Consider the following 17,500-nt stretch of genomic DNA (forward strand, 5'->3'; position numbering starts at 1 on the left):
GCGATTCAGCCAGGTCCCACTGGCTCACGGAAAGCTGAGTAGGGATCACTGTTTTAAATCACAACGGAAACGACGTGACGAGACAGCGCGCGGTTCCCGTGATCTCTGTTCTGGACGATGCGCGCTGCTTTCCAAAATCTTCAGCCCAGTACAAAAGCAGCTAAACTACTTAAAAGATTAGGCAATAGTGTTAAATAAACTGCGTCGACTATCAGATCTTATTAAAAACTACAACTGCGATTACTGGGCACGTGAGGCAACGGTAGCTGGACCAAAGGAGCAAAATCAAAGCCAGGATATTTTCGTGTCAGTGTACAAATTTTCTTAAGAAGAGCTTTAAAAGTGTCCTGGCTCTGCGCAGACCTAAGCTGGACTGGGAGACAGTTCCAGAGTCGTGGTGCCACTGAGCAAAAGGCTCGGTCCCCATAGGTCGAAGCCTAGTGGGGGTCACCTGGAGGAGCTGCCTGCTGTGAAGGGAGTTAATGTTGAAAGTTCATGACTGGACGGTCTCCATGGAAAGATGGGTCTATACATCGTTTAAAACAGCCTATGAACAGAGGACACACAAGCTTCTTGTGTGTTTATGATCGTAGATACCACCCTTATAGTCCCGTCGTGTTAACCAGACCACAACAAACGAGTCTGAAATTAACCAAGCAGCTCGTGTTGACTGTACATTATACTGTTCCATGTAGTTACTTTGGGGAATGCTTCTTGTACATTACCCACTAACTAGTGTGGTCATACAGTACAAAAAGTGTTTTGCAGGTTTCATTCCAATGCATGAATTATTCAATGTTCAACCGGTGTGTTTATATGTTTATGTCAGTAATGTTACCAATGATGGGCCTTGTTTATTAAGTGGGATCGTTTATAGGGCCCATAATGCTAATTTGCCTGAGAAAGAGATGGAGCATTGGGAAGACTGATGAATGCTGTCCTCTTATTGTTACTCTGGTATGTCTTCTCTCTGTCTCACTGTCACTCTGGTCCTCTGGTAGGTCTTTCTCTGTCTCCTACTTCGTCTCTCTGTCACTCTTATCATTTGTCACAAGTTTGTTAAAGAGCCATTTCTGGGTAAGGGTGGTGTGGGGGGGGGGGGGGGGGTTGTCTGTGTGTCTGCATCTATGACTGTGTGTGTGGGTGTGTGTGTTATCAGTCTCATTACTGAATTCCAGCTGGCTGCCAGAATCAAAAGTAGTCTGATAAAGAACCTTTAGAAAGAGAGAGAGGGAGAGTGAGAGAGCGAGAGCGAAAGAGAGGGATACAGAGTAGAGCTGGGCGATATGACCAAAATTCTATATCATGGTATTTTTCAAAATTATATAGGTATCATAGTATTTGACAGTCCCATCCCGCACGATGTGTTAACTGCATTGATTGTGAATAGAATTACTGCAGTGGTTAAGAGTACCATATTCCACTGTCTCCACCTAAGTATTACATGCAGGGTTGCCAACTTATCAAAATCACTTGGAGTGAGATTTATTTTGCGGGGGGTAACACAGCACACAGCTCAGGGTCTGAAAGGGGATTTACTGATGGCTTTGAGACAAGACCATGAGCACAAAAATGTGAGCGCTGCACGTGTGTTGTGTCATATTTCAGTAACCATGGAAAGTTGCTAAGTTTCAATGGCATTTTCATATGTTGCCCTTAATACCATTGCACTGGGCTGTAAATCTGGCTTAGACTGGCTGCACCTGATTTTCTTAAGGATTTTAAAATATATGTTGCATTTACTTTTTTGGAATCTATTGTAAATGTTATGAATAAAAAAAATATTCTCTCAGATTATAAACTTATGTCTTCACTTACATTATGTAACTAGATGTAAAAAGATGAATAAAGATGTATGCTTTTGCCACCCAAGTAACCTTAATTTCTCACTAACATTAGTCAAATGAGAACATCTATACTCGTATACACAAGTGGAGAAGTGGTCAACATTGCAATGAAGTACATAAGTTGTCCAGTATCCAGTATGTATGTGTTTTTACCTGATGTAAATATACCAAATCAGTCACAGATTTTAAACCACTGACATCTGAAGTGAATAAGATTGATTATGTTGTTACAGTGGCACCGTTCAAATGGCAGAATATATTAAGCAGCTAATGGTCCATTTTTAAAATTGATGTTATGGGCGCAGGAGAAACGGACAAATGTGGGGATCTGAGTGAATTTGACGTGTGTCAAATTGTGATGCCTGAAAGTCTGGATTAGAGCTTCTCCAAAACAACAGATTGTTTGTGTGAAAACCTTTCTATGAGTGAAAGGTGTCAGAGTTCAGAGCACTGAGTGAATTGTAGCTTGCTGTGTATGTCTGTGGGCAGTGTAGTCTCATGCAGAGTGATTAGTGTCCATGCAGAGTGATCAGTGTCCATGCTGAGTGTCCATGCTGTACATCAAACCTGCCCACAATGTAATCATTAGAATCTGACCATGGAGTAATGGAAGATGGGGGTCTGGTCTGATGAATCATGTTTTATTTTACAGCATGTGGACAGTTAAGTGAATGTGCATTGCTTAGCTGGATAATACCAGCATACACTATGGAAAGAAGGCAAGTTGGTGTAGGCTTTGCTTTGATTAATACTATCACAATTGGGTAATGGTATTAATACTATCACAATTGGGTAATGGTATTAATACTATCACAATTGGGTAATGGTATTAATACTATCACAATTGGGTAATGGTATTAATACTATCACAGTTGGGTAATGGTATTAATACTATCACAATTGGGTAATGGTATTAATACTATCACAATTGGGTAATGGTATTCACATGGAGGCTTCTTGGCACACATCACCTACACCTACAAAAGTGCAGCAGTGTTCAGGGTCAGAGTTTTCCATAATGGCAGTGACCTCTTTCAGCAGGATAACCCAACCTATCACACCAATCCACCTGTCATCATCCCATTCCATCCTTCCTTGTGAACAAGATCCCTAGATACTTTAACTCCTCCACATAAAGCAAGAACTCACTCCTGACCTGGAGTTCTTTGTAACGTTCAAAGAATTTGGTCCTTTCTCTCACAGGAAGCTGCCCAGGTGCATGTGCAGTCTCTTAAATCTCATCTCAGCTCATCTCAAATATCAACACTTATTTGAAGGCTGATCTAGGTGACAAGTGTAGGCAGGACTTTTCTATTGAAAGACCAGAGATGGGACCACCAATCAGAAGCCATGCCAACCACAGCCTTACCAGCACTGTTAAATTCAATAATTGATCAAGATGTGGTTGTGGTGTGTGATAGTTGAGAATAACAGTGTATTACACACACACACACACACACACACACACACACACACACACACACACACACACACACATACTGAGCACTGACTCACAATTATGCTGACATCATTTATAACAGCACAGCTCACACACTGTCCTTTAACAAGCAGTAAGTACTGTTTGTGGAGTGCTGTTTTTTCAGCATTCATCTGAGATGAGAAAGGTATGTGTAGTCTTATCCAGCAGCACAGTGAAGCCCCAAGGGGGTGTGCTGGTAGAGCTTGTCAAACCAGGTGGGCCACAGAACAGCACAAAAAGAATATAATATTATATTTTGTTCAAATTCTCAGATAGCCACTAACTCACAGTAGTGTGTGTGTGTGCTTGTGTGTGGACAGGCTTGAGTGCGTGCATTTGTGTGTGTGTGTGTTAATAATGTGTTAATGAAAAGTGATTATTCAACATCCTTGTGCATGAGCCACACACTCCTGCAGTGATCTTCTGAGCACACCCACTCAGAAAGTTCCCACAGCTCACATGACACACTCACATGACACACTCTAAAGGACACACCCATTTCACCACTGAGCATGTGACTTCTGATTGGCTTGCGGGAGTTTTCGGAAGGCAGTAGGTTGTTGTTCCAGCATTCAGTCACAGGCTGTTGTACATTGTTAGATCAATATGTCACCTTTAGTGCCCTTTTGTCAGCTTTATGCACACACACAATTTTCCCCAGCTGACTCTCCTGCTACTTCTCCTAAAACACACAAATCTTCACCTTCATGGGAAACATGCTCTAATGTCTTTTTCTCTGAGTAAAAAATTTTTAGAGAATTTTTAAAATATTCAACACCCATTTGGACACAAACACTCATGTCTTTTCTTCCTTTGCCACCCAACAAATGAGTGAATGAAGTGTCCCATGTAGCAAAGGGTTTACCTCAGTCATGAGGTTTCTCAGAGTTCACCACAGATTTTTACCTCAGGGTCATTCCTGTCAGGAAGAAGCTTCCTTCTCCTCTAGTCTGAGACAGAAACAGAAACAGAAGTAAATGTTTCTTTCTTGGTCTGTCAAACAAACCATTAGTTCAGGCAGCTAGCCAAATGGACATATTGGCTCTAAGCTCTGTTTTTCAGATCTCTTGATATCATATTTGTGCTTCATGGTCTTTGGGTGTGCAGTACAGTGAAATAAACACTCCATATCTGATCTCAGTTAAGGTTTGTTCTTCATGTTTCACACGTACATAGACACACAGCAGGTAAATGTGCAGAGATCAGGTGTCCTCACAAGGGCAGTGTAGCATGTAATGCTGTGACACTTTGCAGGTCCTTACTCCTAAATATGCTTTAGGAAAAATACATGTTTTTTTATTTAAGGGAATAGCAATGCTGACATATTTGTGTGTGTGTGTGTGTGTGTGTGTGTGTGTGTGTGTGTGTGTGTGTGTGTGTGTGTGTGTGTGTGTGTGTGTGTGTGTGTGTGTGTGTGTGTGTGTTGATTATATTTATAGTCTTGCAGCTAGGCTAAGGCATGTGGTAACAGTCTTGATGGTGGTAGGGTTAGGTTATACCAAGGCTGAGCATATAAGGGCAAATGTGCTAAGTGTATTAAGGGCTTTCCTAATAATCACAGCTTTCACTGGTGACACTGGTTGGCACACATACTGGCATTTGATGATCCAAAGCAAAAATCCATAATTGCGATCTGGAAAGGCAAGAGGCCAAGGGTAAAGTAGAAGGAAGCCATCTTCACCAGCGAGAGTAGAGCTTAATACTAATTACAGTTTAAGGGAAGTGAAAAAGTCAGGGCTGTAGACAGCTGTGTGCCAGTGCTGCTGATGGATGTGATGAATGAACAGGTCAGAACTGGGCAGAACCAGAAGAAAGCAGTTAGTCATCAAAAGTATAAATATTAAATGTGCATGTAGGTGTTTGTGTGTGTGTACATCTGAAAAAATCCCTTGATTAAAGCATGTCCATCTTCCTCGATTTTCATGGCTGCCATGATCTCTTGACCTATGCTTTTGACCCTTCCATCTTGGCAACTCATTTGCATGCTGTTGCCATGGTGAAGATCGGCATGATGACCTGTTCTGTATTTTTGTTAACTGTGCTCATTATCTGCCACTTTGTAGCCTGTAAGTCCACACGAACATATACATACAACAATACCTGGAGATGTTTACATCAGAGTCTACATTTTACTAAAAAGTTAATTTTTTTCTGTCAGTCCTTGGATATGGTTAGTGGACAAGGAGGACAAGGAGAGGTAAACTATTTGACATGTTTGATATGTTTATCGCTGTTCATATTCCATATAGGGGTGATGTTGGGGGTGGGGCCATCAAAGCAAATTGACATAATTCTGTGTGCAGTGTCTCGCCAGTGTCTCTTCACTATGTGTGTGTTGTGGGGACACTGCTCATTTCTGTCTCCACGCCCACCATCTTAAACCCCAACGTGTCCACCACCTCCCCCTTCCTTCTCTGTCTTGCTATCATTATGCTTCAGTGCAGCAACACCCATGTGAGTCCTTCACGTCTCTCTCTGATCTGGAGCTACAGTGGGCCTAATTGCATCCACTATTGCTCCACTGAGATTGTCTTTGAATCTCTCCCTTCAAGTCTCCCTTACCAGTGCTCTCGTCTCCTCACTGGCTTTAATCTCTCCACCTCTCCACTCTCTCTCTCTGTCTCTCTCTTCTCCTCTCTCCCTTTAATCTCTCTACTTCTCTCTCCTCTCCTGCCTTCCTTTAATCTGTCCACTTCTCTTCTCTTCTCTCTCTCTATAACTTTCTACTCCCCATCATTTCATTTATCTCTCCTCCTCTCCACTATCCCTCCCTATGTCTCTCTCCTCTCCTCCCTCTCTTCATTTTCCTCCTTCCTTCTTGCATTCCACCTTTCACCCTGCCTCCTCCCTTCATTCTGCATTCTCACTCATTTCTGAGCCACCTTCTATTTCCATCTTTCTCTTTTCATCCATCATTCCTCTCATCCTTTCCCTCTCCCTATTCCTGCTCTCTTGACTCTGTCCAGTGATTATGGTCCTCACACTGCACCCTGCCTAGTGCAATAACAAACAATACATACTACAGTTTCAGTTACTCAAGAGTGATATTCCACAAACAGATGAGATTTCAGTCTGTATTTGAAGACTGCAAGGGACTCTGTGGATGTTCATTCTATCTGGGAGCCAGAAGAGAGAATAGTATCAATGCTTGTCTTCCATGAGGTTTGAAGCATGAAGTTTCAAACACAGCCTTATTTGATGTTTGAAGTATTTGAGGTATGGATTGGGCTTTGATCATCACCAACCTTGATGGAGGGGATGGTCTATTTTTGGCTTTGTAGGCCATTGTCAGGGTTTTCAATCTGATGCATGTAGGTACAGGAAGCCACTGACAGGAATGTAGCAGTCGAAAGAAGGAGTATAAAAACAGAAGAGGGCCAGCACTGAACCCTGGGGGATGCCGTTGGACAATCCACATGGTTGGTATGTGGATCCTCTCAATTTTACCTGATAGGTCCAGACCTCCAAATAGGACTAGAACTATTTCCATGTAGAGCCAGTCACACCAAGACTAGTGAGGACAGAGAAGATGTTGTTTATTATGTCAAAGGCTGTGAAGGGTCAACACAATGATGACAGTTTGGCAGCTTTGGAAGCATGAAATTTCTCTGTCACTGCTATGGAACACCATTTCTGTTGAATACGACTGTTTTTAGCCAGACTGATTTGGATAGTGGAGCGGGTTCTGAAACAACTGACTGTGGACCTGCTAGTTCAAGAACGTTTGGATTGAAAAAAGTGTGGCCTTCTCTAGCAATTCTCTGGCAATCTTGAACACATTTCCAGAGGATAAGAAGATGTTGATGATGGCAGAGATGAAAGGAAGCAGATCTCTCAAGATCGTCTGAAATAGAGTGAAAGGAATGGGCTCCAGCAGGGATGTAGTCAGACTACTGGAAGCCAGGAGTCAGGATTTAGATCTGAGGAGAGAGGTGAGAGAAAGTTGGATGAAGGGACAGGAACACTGGTGGGAAGAGTCGGAATAGAGGAAAAGGACTGATGGATTGCTGCAACGTTCTCCTCAAAGAAGTTGATGAAGTCCTCCAGAGTAAGAAAGGATGGAGGAGGAAGATGGCCATGGAGAGAAGAAAAATACTTGCAAAGCTTGCATGGATCAGATGATTTAAATTTTCCTTGGTGGCAAGACAACTTTCCACATGTTACTTCCAGTGAGACATTGTAAAGGAGACACTGGTGAGCTGAGGTCTTAATCCAGGTGAGTTGTCCTCCACCACCTATCTGCAGTCCTTAGTTCTCTCTTGTGTCAGTTCAGTGTTTCCATTAGCCAGGGGGTGTTTCAGGCAACTATTGTGGGTCTGGATGAGTGAGATTAATTGATGAGGAGAGTGTATAATGGAAAGAGTTATTAACTGTATCGAGGGAGAGAGAAGAAAGAGAGTCAGGGTGGGGTAGACAATGCAGTAGAAGTAAGGAAGGAGAAAATGATAAAATGCTAATTGTGGAGGAGGTGTGGATTGAAAGAGTACACGGTAGAGGACACGAAAGTGGGATAGAAAGTGATGGTCTAAGATGTGGGGGGGGGGGGGGGTGTGATGTCCTCTGCTTTGGTGGTCTGGAAAAAAGAAGACAATGCTGTCTACTCTCTGAGTTGGAGGAGATTAGTGGAAGGTGAGGGTGAGGGTGAGGTCAGTTGATGACAACAGTTGATGGGATGCAGGTGGAATGTAGCTTGTCTGAAGGAAGGTTGAAGGAGAATGAGTGGATTTCTTTTGATGAGGCGTTGACTCGGTAGCATGTCAAGCTCATTGATGAAGTTATCTATGGAACCTGGAGGGTAGTAGGTTGACAATGACAATGACGTGACATTTAGTGGTTACTATGGATACTGTAATAGCATGAAATTTAAAAGAAGAAGAGACTGAAAGACCGGAAAAGGAAAGTGGGGTGAAACATGACCAATAAAACCAGAGTAATCCTTTGCAACCACCCCTTCCAAGTTGTCATGGAGCATGGATGAAGGAGGATAGGGACAGGATGAAGGATGATAGGGACAGGATGAAGGAGGATAGGGACAGGATGAAGGAGGATAGGGACAGGATGAAGGATGATAGGGACAGGATGAAGGAGTATAGGGACAGGATGAAGGAGGATAGGGACAGGATGAAGGAGGATGGGGACAGGATGAAGGAGGATAGGGACAGGATGAAGGAGGATGGGGACAGGATGAAGGAGGATAGGGACAGGATGAAGGAGGATAGGGACAGGATGAAGGAGGATGGGGACAGGATGAAGGAGTATAGGGACAGGATGAAGGAGGATGGGGACAGGATGAAGGAGGATGGGGACAGGATGAAGGAGGATAGGGACAGGATGAAGGAGGATGGGGACAGGATGAAGGAGGATAGGGACAGGATGAAGGAGGATAGGGACAGGATGAAGGAGGATGGGGACAGGATGAAGGAGGATAGGGACAGGATGAAGGAGGATAGGGACAGGATGAAGGAGGATAGGGACAGGATGAAGGAGGATAGGGACAGGATGAAGGAGGATGGGGACAGGATGAAGGAGGATAGGGACAGGATGAAGGAGGATGGGGACAGGATGAAGGAGGATAGGGACAGGATGAAGGAGGATAGGGACAGGATGAAGGAGGATAGGGACAGGATGAAGGAGGATAGGGACAGGATGAAGGAGTATAGGGACAGGATGAAGGAGGATGGGGACAGGATGAAGGAGGATGGGGACAGGATGAAGGAGGATGGGGACAGGATGAAGGAGGATGGGGACAGGATGAAGGAGGATAGGGACAGGATGAAGGAGGATAGGGACAGGATGAAGGAGGATGGGGACAGGATGAAGGAGGATAGGGACAGGATGAAGGAGGATGGGGACAGGATGAAGGAGGATAGGGACAGGATGAAGGAGGATGGGGACAGGATGAAGGAGGATGGGGACAGGATGAAGGAGGATGGGGACAGGATGAAGGAGGATGGGGACAGGATGAAGGAGGATGGGGACAGGATGAAGGAGGATAGGGACAGGATGAAGGAGGATGGGGACAGGATGAAGGAGGATAGGGACAGGATGAAGGAGTATAGGGACAGGATGAAGGAGGATAGGGACAGGATGAAGGAGGATGGGGACAGGATGAAGGAGGATGGGGACAGGATGAAGGAGGATAGGGACAGGATGAAGGAGGATAGGGACAGGATGAAGGAGGATAGGGACAGGATGAAGGAGGATGGGGACAGGATGAAGGAGGATAGGGACAGGATGAAGGAGGATGGGGACAGGATGAAGGAGGATAGGGACAGGATGAAAGAGGATAGGGACAGGATGAAGGAGGATGGGGACAGGGCAGTCTGAGTTGTCGACTTCCCAACATGGCTTTCTTATTAATGTAAATTGATTACGATAATGTAATGTATCAGAAACAGTGCAGATTTTGGCTGCTGCCTCTATCTCTACCAATCCTGTCTGCTTTCCAACATTGTTGCAGCCAGTCAGGGTTCAGAACCCCCTCCAGACAAGCAGAGGGATCTGACATGTCTTGTGATTCACAGCTTCTGAGAGGGGGGCAGGCTCGAAGAGACTATCCCTCTAAAGTGATATCAGATCATCTCAGTTCATCAATGTGTGTGGCTGCGTGTGAGTATGTGCATGCTTCATTCTCAGCTATATATCAAATGATCTGCAACCAGACCTCAGCCTAAGGTTGCTTGATGTATACCATCTCTCATCTGGAGGCTGCAAATGTGTGTGATCATAAAAGAGCTGAGGGCATCCAGTGATTTCCACTTACTGCTATCAATTGCTGATTGAGACAGAAGTGACATTATGTAAGGATTGAATTGAGCTTTTAGCACCTAGACACTAAGTGTGTGTGTGTGCGTGTGTGTGTGAAAGAGAGACAAATAAACAGGGCATAGAGGACCTGCTGGGGAGACGGTACACCTGCACAGCCTGTATACAGTCTGGACACAGGTAGTTTAGCCTGGACACAGGTAGTCGAGTTTAGATACAGGTAGTGGAGTCTGCACAGGTAGTTGTGTCTAGACACAGGTAGTTTAGCCTGGAAACAGATAATCTGGACACAGGTTCTGGGTGTTGTTCATCTGTGCGTTGTGTACAAACGTGCATGTTTGTGTATCTGTGTGTTGTGTACAAACATGTATGTTTGTGTGTCTGTGTGTTGTGTACAAACATATATGTTTGTGTTCCTGTGTGTTGTACACAAACACAGAAGATAACAGGTTAAAGTGAACCTGCAAGCTCAAATTTCATTAGTTCAGCATTTTTGTGACATTGTGTGTGCCTTTCACTCCAAAGTTGCCTAAGTGCCACTTTCCCAAGACTCTCAATGTTCTTAGTAGGGGAAATATGAGACCTGCAGGGTTTCCTGAGTTCTGCACTAGCACTCCACAGCCATGCACTACAATCACACACTGACACCACACTACAGACACACCCTGACACCACACTACAGACACCCCCTGACACCACACTACAGACACCCCCTGACACCACACCTGACACCACACTAGAGACACCCCCTGACACCACACTACAGACACCCCCTGACACCACACTACAGACACCCCCTGACACCACACTACAGACACCCCCTGACACTACACTACAGACACCCCCTGACATCACACTACAGACACCCCCTGACACCACACTACAGACACCCCCTGACATCACACTACAGACACACCTGACACAACACTACAGACACCCCCTGACACCACACTACAAACACACCTGACACAACACTACAGACACCCCCTGACACCACACTACAGACACCCCCTGACACCACACTACAGACACCCCCTGACACCACACTACAGACACACCCCGACACCACACTACAGACACACCCTGACACCACACTACAGACACACCCCCTGACACCACACTACAGACACACCCCCTGACATCACACTACAGACACCCCCTGACATCACACTACAGACACCCCCTGACACCACACTACAGACACACCCTGATATCACACTACAATTACAGACTGACACCACACTACAATCACAGACTGACACCACACTACAATCACATACTGACACCACACTACAGACACACCTGGGACCACACTACAGACACACCCTGACATCACACAACAATCACACACTGACACCACACTACAACCACACACTGACACTACACTACAACCACACCCTGACACCACACTACAACCACACACTGACACCATACTACAACCCAACACTGACATCACACAACAATCACACACTGACATCACACTACAATCACACCGTGACACCATAGTACAATCACCTGACAACCCATTGTAATCCTGACAACTCCCTGCAATCACAACCTGACACCACACTACAGCAACCACTCTGCACTGCACTGTAATCACACTTTAACTACATTCTTCATTGTCACACAAGGAAATTACACCTTACTACAATCACACTCTGCACCACACTGCAGTCACCATGGTCATCACTGGTCATCACATGAATGAAGAACAGTAATCTCTGCATATATTGATAAACTCTTTTACCCAAAAGATCATTTGTGTGTCGTGCATGATTGTGGTAACCAGCCTGCATAATCACATGCTCTCAATGTTTGCTGACAAATAGAAACCCTTTGTGAATGAATAATACATCTTTTTTGTTTAAGGGAATAGCAATGCTGACATATTTGTGTGTGTGTGTGTGTGTGTGTCCTAAAATATCCCACATGCAATGTCTTTTGATACATAGGGGCAATGACCATAAATAGCTTAACCTCGGTCTTTTACGCTGATGTACATGAAGATATGGCATTTATGCGTGTGTGTGTGGAGTGGGGTGTTTATGACACAATCAGAATCGGTCATCTTTTGATCCATAGGGGTAATGCTCAGTAGGCAGAATTGAGATTATACGAGAATGAAAATGTGGGACTGTTTGTGGGTGTGTGTGTGGGTGCGTGTGTCTGTGTGTGAAACTGGGAATGCATAGTTCTCATTTGGCATTCCATAAGTAGTGCTCCACACAGAGAGGGTGTGTGTGAGAGACACAGAGAGATGGAGAGAAAGAAACAGAGAGGGGAGACTTTGGAAGGATTTTTAGTTTTATGGCTTTCAGATCGGCTATGCATAGATTCTCTGCTTATTATCATGCTTATATAATGAATGAATGAGGGTTCAATTTATATAGCGCCTTTCAAGGTCAGGTACAAGTCTTACACAACCAATCACACACACCAGCGAGAAGCGGTAGCCATTTGCACACAACATACTCTACCAGAATCCACAGCCCCTTGGGGGACTGAATCAGGGTGAGAGGACAGACCCAGGACAGAACAACATCCACCACTGGGCATTCATGCACACCATGCTACTGGTTTTTATTGGACATGAAGAGACACACACTCAGAGATTTTTCAGGGGAAACTGTGGGAGGAAACTAGAGACCCCAGAGGAAACCCGCACAGACACAGGGAGTACATAGAATCTCCACTCAATGATGAGTACACATACACCCCATACTTTTATAGAAAGTTTTTTTTCTATAACTCGGAACACAGTGTCTGGATAACAGACTGACTTTTATTGTTCATGAGTTATTTTGGACGAGTCCAAGCCATTACGGATGAGTTTCAAGTCAAGTCTGAAGTCTTTCTGTAGGCGACTTAAGTGCGACTTGAACTCGAGTGCCCATCTCTGGTGTGTGTGTGTTTAGGGTTAGTGTAAAAATATATTTCTTTCAGAAGAACATTTGGATTCTTTCCATGTGATTGGAATCATTCACATCACACAGACATGCTTACCTGATTTATAGACACTTGGAGTTCCCTGGAACTCTTGTATGCTGTATGTCTATATTCCCAATTTCATGCTCATCTCCGTACAATATACTACACGTGTTTTCTGCTTAACTCAGTGATTTAGCAGAATTCCTGCTAATACAACTCCACTGAAACAGCTTATGCCTTGTACAGGAAGGACCAGGAAGGAAATGCCAGTGAGCAATGCTTTGCTTTGCATTACACTCTCGATGTCATTCAAGTATGTATCTGCTGTTAAATCAGCTGCTGATTTGATCGGACTGAACACCTCTGTAAGAGGAGATCCCAGCATATCCACTATGTTTTCATGCAGAACTGAACCCAGAGAGGAGTTTATTGGTATCACTGGAAGCGGCCTGTCTGGTCTGAGCACCCACCACCCATTTTCGTCATGTGCAGTGACAAATTCTGCTCTGCACAACTGATTTCAGGGAAGCCCGTGAGGCAGCAGCATGGCTAGGGATTCAGTGTACACTCGCACACCAGCCACGGCCTCTCATCCCACATCCGCTTGGCTATCGTTTGGTCTGGCCTGTGTCTGGGGGCGGTAGGGCAAAGGTCATGGTCTCCACTGCTCAGGCTGCTCCTGAACTGGACAGCATCTCCAGCCACAGCGAACACAGCAGGAAAAAAAGGTGTGTGTGTGTGTGTGTTTGTGTGTTTGCGTTTGTGTGTGTTTGTGTGTGTGTGTGTGTGTGTGTTTGTGTGTGTGTGTGTATGTGTGTGTGTGTGTGTGTATGTGTGTGTGTGTGTGTGTGTGTGTGTGTGTGTGTGTGTGTGTGTGTGTATGTGTGTATGTGTGTATGTGTGTGTGTGTGTGTGTGTATGTGTGTGTGTGTGTGTATGTGTGTGTGTGTGTGTGTGTGTGTGTGTGTGAACTCATTAGCTGTGGTACTCCAGTGCTCTCAGCTCATTTATTTACTCTATCACTTCATCTCCCTGCTCTGTTTTTCTTCAACTTCTTTGCCTCCTCTGTTCATTTTTCATTTTTCTGTCCCTTCCATGAATGCATGTTTATTCTCCCCATGTCCCTGCACTTCTGTGCAGTTCTGCACCCATGTGACAGAGCTGAGCATAGGGAGACATGTCTCAAGCAGGTGCGGTTCAGGTCTGGACTGCTGTTTGGTTTCTCCAGGGTTTTGCTGGCATGCTGGTTCTCATCTTCTTTTTCTCGGTGATCTGTGTCTGTCGGCCTTACCATATGTTCTACCAAAATTTGGAACAGAGTTAATTTCCTAATAAACATCAAAGTAGAAAAACAAGAAGACAAGACACTACCACGTTCCCTGCCATCGTCCCCCCAGATGCCTGACAATGTCTACTTTCATAGGACATGAAGACATCATAGGATAATCAAAATACTGCATCTATTGCTTCAGCAAGTGCAAACTCACCTAGAGTTAATAGAGTAGGTAGAGCAAGGTACTTGTAAGACCAAAGTCACGATGTCGAGTTCCACTGGACACCTGTGCTTTTATACCTTTAACAACATCATGAGGTTCAGTCCCACCTGGTACACTTGCTTTCTTGCTGGAAAACAACCAGGTAACTTGTGCTGTAAATATGAAAACATCCCTTCACTATTGTACAGGGTTGCCAACTCTCATGCATTGAGCGTGAGACACACGCATTTGACCGTTTTCACACGCTCTCACGCCACACATCCGATTTCTCACGCAGAAAAAAAAATCTAGTTTATTTACCTCTGATCCATATCTATGATTCAATGAGTTTCTAGTTCGCTCTGGCGCCAACCACTGGCGATCGATAGATCGTGATCAGAGGCGGACGAAGTACTCAATTTCATTACTTGAGTCAAAGGACAGATACCACTGGTCAAACGCTACTCCGATACAAGTGAAAGTTGCATGTTCAAAATCTTACTTAAGTGAAAGTACTGAAGTACTTGCTTTTAAAAAATACTTAAGTATTAAAGTACACCTTCCTTCACATTTGTAAAAACGTTATAGTTTAAAAGTATTATACAACCTACCAAATCCATTTTGGGCATAATAATCATACAGTCTTTGATAATAATCCATAAGGCATATTCCAATGATGTACATCATTCAGGTAGTGGTAGCAGAAAAGTTTTAACCTACATTTTAGTTTAAGGAACAAAAACATTTTCTAAAACCATAATTCACTGATTAGCCTAGCCTAACCTGTTTAAGCAAATTATGTTACCATATCAAAAGTCAATAATAAAATTACGGTTTTCTCTCTTTGCTAGTTAGGTATTCAGTCATCCAATACAACATTATGCTACAGTCAATATTAACAAAGACAAAGTAAAATTAGCAGTGCGGCATCTTGGTAGTCTAACCTTGCCACAACCTTTTGCAGTATGGCTAAAGCCCGCCAACTCCATGCCACCCAACATGCTAGCAAACTCTTTTCAAACTAGAAATCACAGCCACATTAGAATTATTGACATTACACTGACATTAGAATGGAAACATTATTTGACAATATTCGATTAACCCACACGGTTTCCCTTATTGATGTTTCTGTAGTTTGCTTGCGTAGTTTTCCGTAGTATTCCGTAGTATTACTTGCACGTTCACCAACCCCCCCCGCTCAACAACTTACGTTCGCCACCCCCCCGATCAACAATTTACACTCGCCACCAAGTCCAGGTTCAAATCTCACTCCAAGCGATCTTGAAAAGTTGGTAACCCTGGCATGCTCCATCACCGCCGTCTCCGTTCATGTTGCTTGTTATTTAGGAAAAGAACGACTAGCAACACCGAACTTGATTTTACACCTCACAGACACATCCTTGTTTGCTGATAGGCTGTCACCTGTGAAAATACTATCGGGGGAGGGGAGGAGAGTTGTGTGTGGAAGTAACGAGTAACGAGAGCTGGACAGAAATGTAGTGGAGTGATAAGTACTGTATTTGTTATTCAACTGTAGTGAAGTGAAAGTCATAAGTATTTTTTAAAAAATCAACTTAAGTAAAGTACAAATACTCAAGAACTGTACTTAAGTACAGTACTTAAGTAAATGTACTTCGTTACTGCCCACCTCTGTGTAAAGGTGACTAGCTGCCGTCCAAAAACGCGAGAACACGAAACGAAACTCTCGCGAGAACCAGCAACACCACGTAGAAGAAAAAAAAACAATGTACATGTACTCCACATAGTCCCAAGTGAACACACTCCATAGTCCCAAGTGAACATAAATATAATCAATCGCACTATTTCTCCAGTGCTGTCACAATAACTTAAACACAGTGTTGTAGTAAAGTTGTAAGAAAGGTGAGGATTTTGTGTGTTTGCTGGGTTACTGTTTTGAAAGTATTCTTGAAAGATTTTTACATTCTCAGAGATATCTTCAGCGGTGCCGCGGTTCTCTCTCCGCGTTCCCATTGGCTGTAGCTAGACGCTGCTGCCGACTCTCAGTCGCCGACTGGGCTAGATATTAAACATGCTAGATATCTGCCGGTCGTCTGCGACGAGTCGGCGACCAGTCGGCGACTGCTCGGGGAGCGTCTTTCAGCAGTTCACACTACACGACTGAGCGAGCGACGAGTGATCGCCGATTTGCCTCCGACCACAGTTTCTGTCAGCGATCAGTCGGCGACTGAAAAACCAGCCTAAAATCGTGTAGTGTGAACCGGGCATTAGTATAAAGAAACACCCCTCAAAAACAATGGAAGGAACATTTACCTGACCAATTTTAATGTTGCTTTTTGTTTCAGATTTGAAAAGTGCTGGAATTTAGGCTAACTACTTGAAAATGTTTGAAATTGTAACTACTTCGTTTCACAACAAATAGCCATCTGAATGAACAGTTTTCTTGTATTACATTAACAAATACGAGCCTCTTGTAATTCCAGGACGAAACATGAGAGAACGTGAAGACTTTAAACAACCATTAAATAATGTGATAAAAAAGCTAATTATTTTGAATCATTTCGAGTATATGTATAAATATTTAACTTAATTAAGTTTAACGTGCTGGGAAATATTGAAATGGACCTTGAAAGTGATGTACAAATGCTTTAATTCCACCTTGTAAAGGTGTATGAACCCTGCAAACATGACTTTGTCCATCGCGCTGTCCATCGCGCGTGCGCGCGAAGTTACAAAATTCGAGAGGTGCACGATCTCGCGAATCAACAGCACCCGAGGCCCTCGCGCACAGGCAGAGCCACCGCGATTACGTCATTTTCGCCGCACAGACCCTCGCACAGCTCGAGCCGCGTCAAGTATAAACTTGGCTTAAACCTAGCTTTAAAGCACTTCTACAGCACTTCCAAGGTCCATTTCAATATTTCCCAGCTGACTCAGGTTCTCTCTAAGCTCGGTTTCTGGAACGGAAAACCCTGAGTTTTCGTTAACACTGAGTTTACTTACCCAGTTTCTTCACTGAATCC

The 17,500-nt window shown here is 44.0% G+C and overlaps 1 protein-coding gene across 4 annotated transcripts in view; it reads left to right on the forward strand.

Moving 5' to 3' along the window:
• gcgrb (glucagon receptor b) overlaps window positions 1-17,500 on the forward strand; it is a 47,622-nt gene that overhangs the window by 935 nt on the left and 29,187 nt on the right. The window lies entirely within an intron of this gene.

Source organism: Brachyhypopomus gauderio, unplaced genomic scaffold (assembly GCF_052324685.1).
Source record: "Brachyhypopomus gauderio isolate BG-103 unplaced genomic scaffold, BGAUD_0.2 sc67, whole genome shotgun sequence".
Lineage (NCBI taxonomy): Eukaryota > Metazoa > Chordata > Actinopteri > Gymnotiformes > Hypopomidae > Brachyhypopomus > Brachyhypopomus gauderio.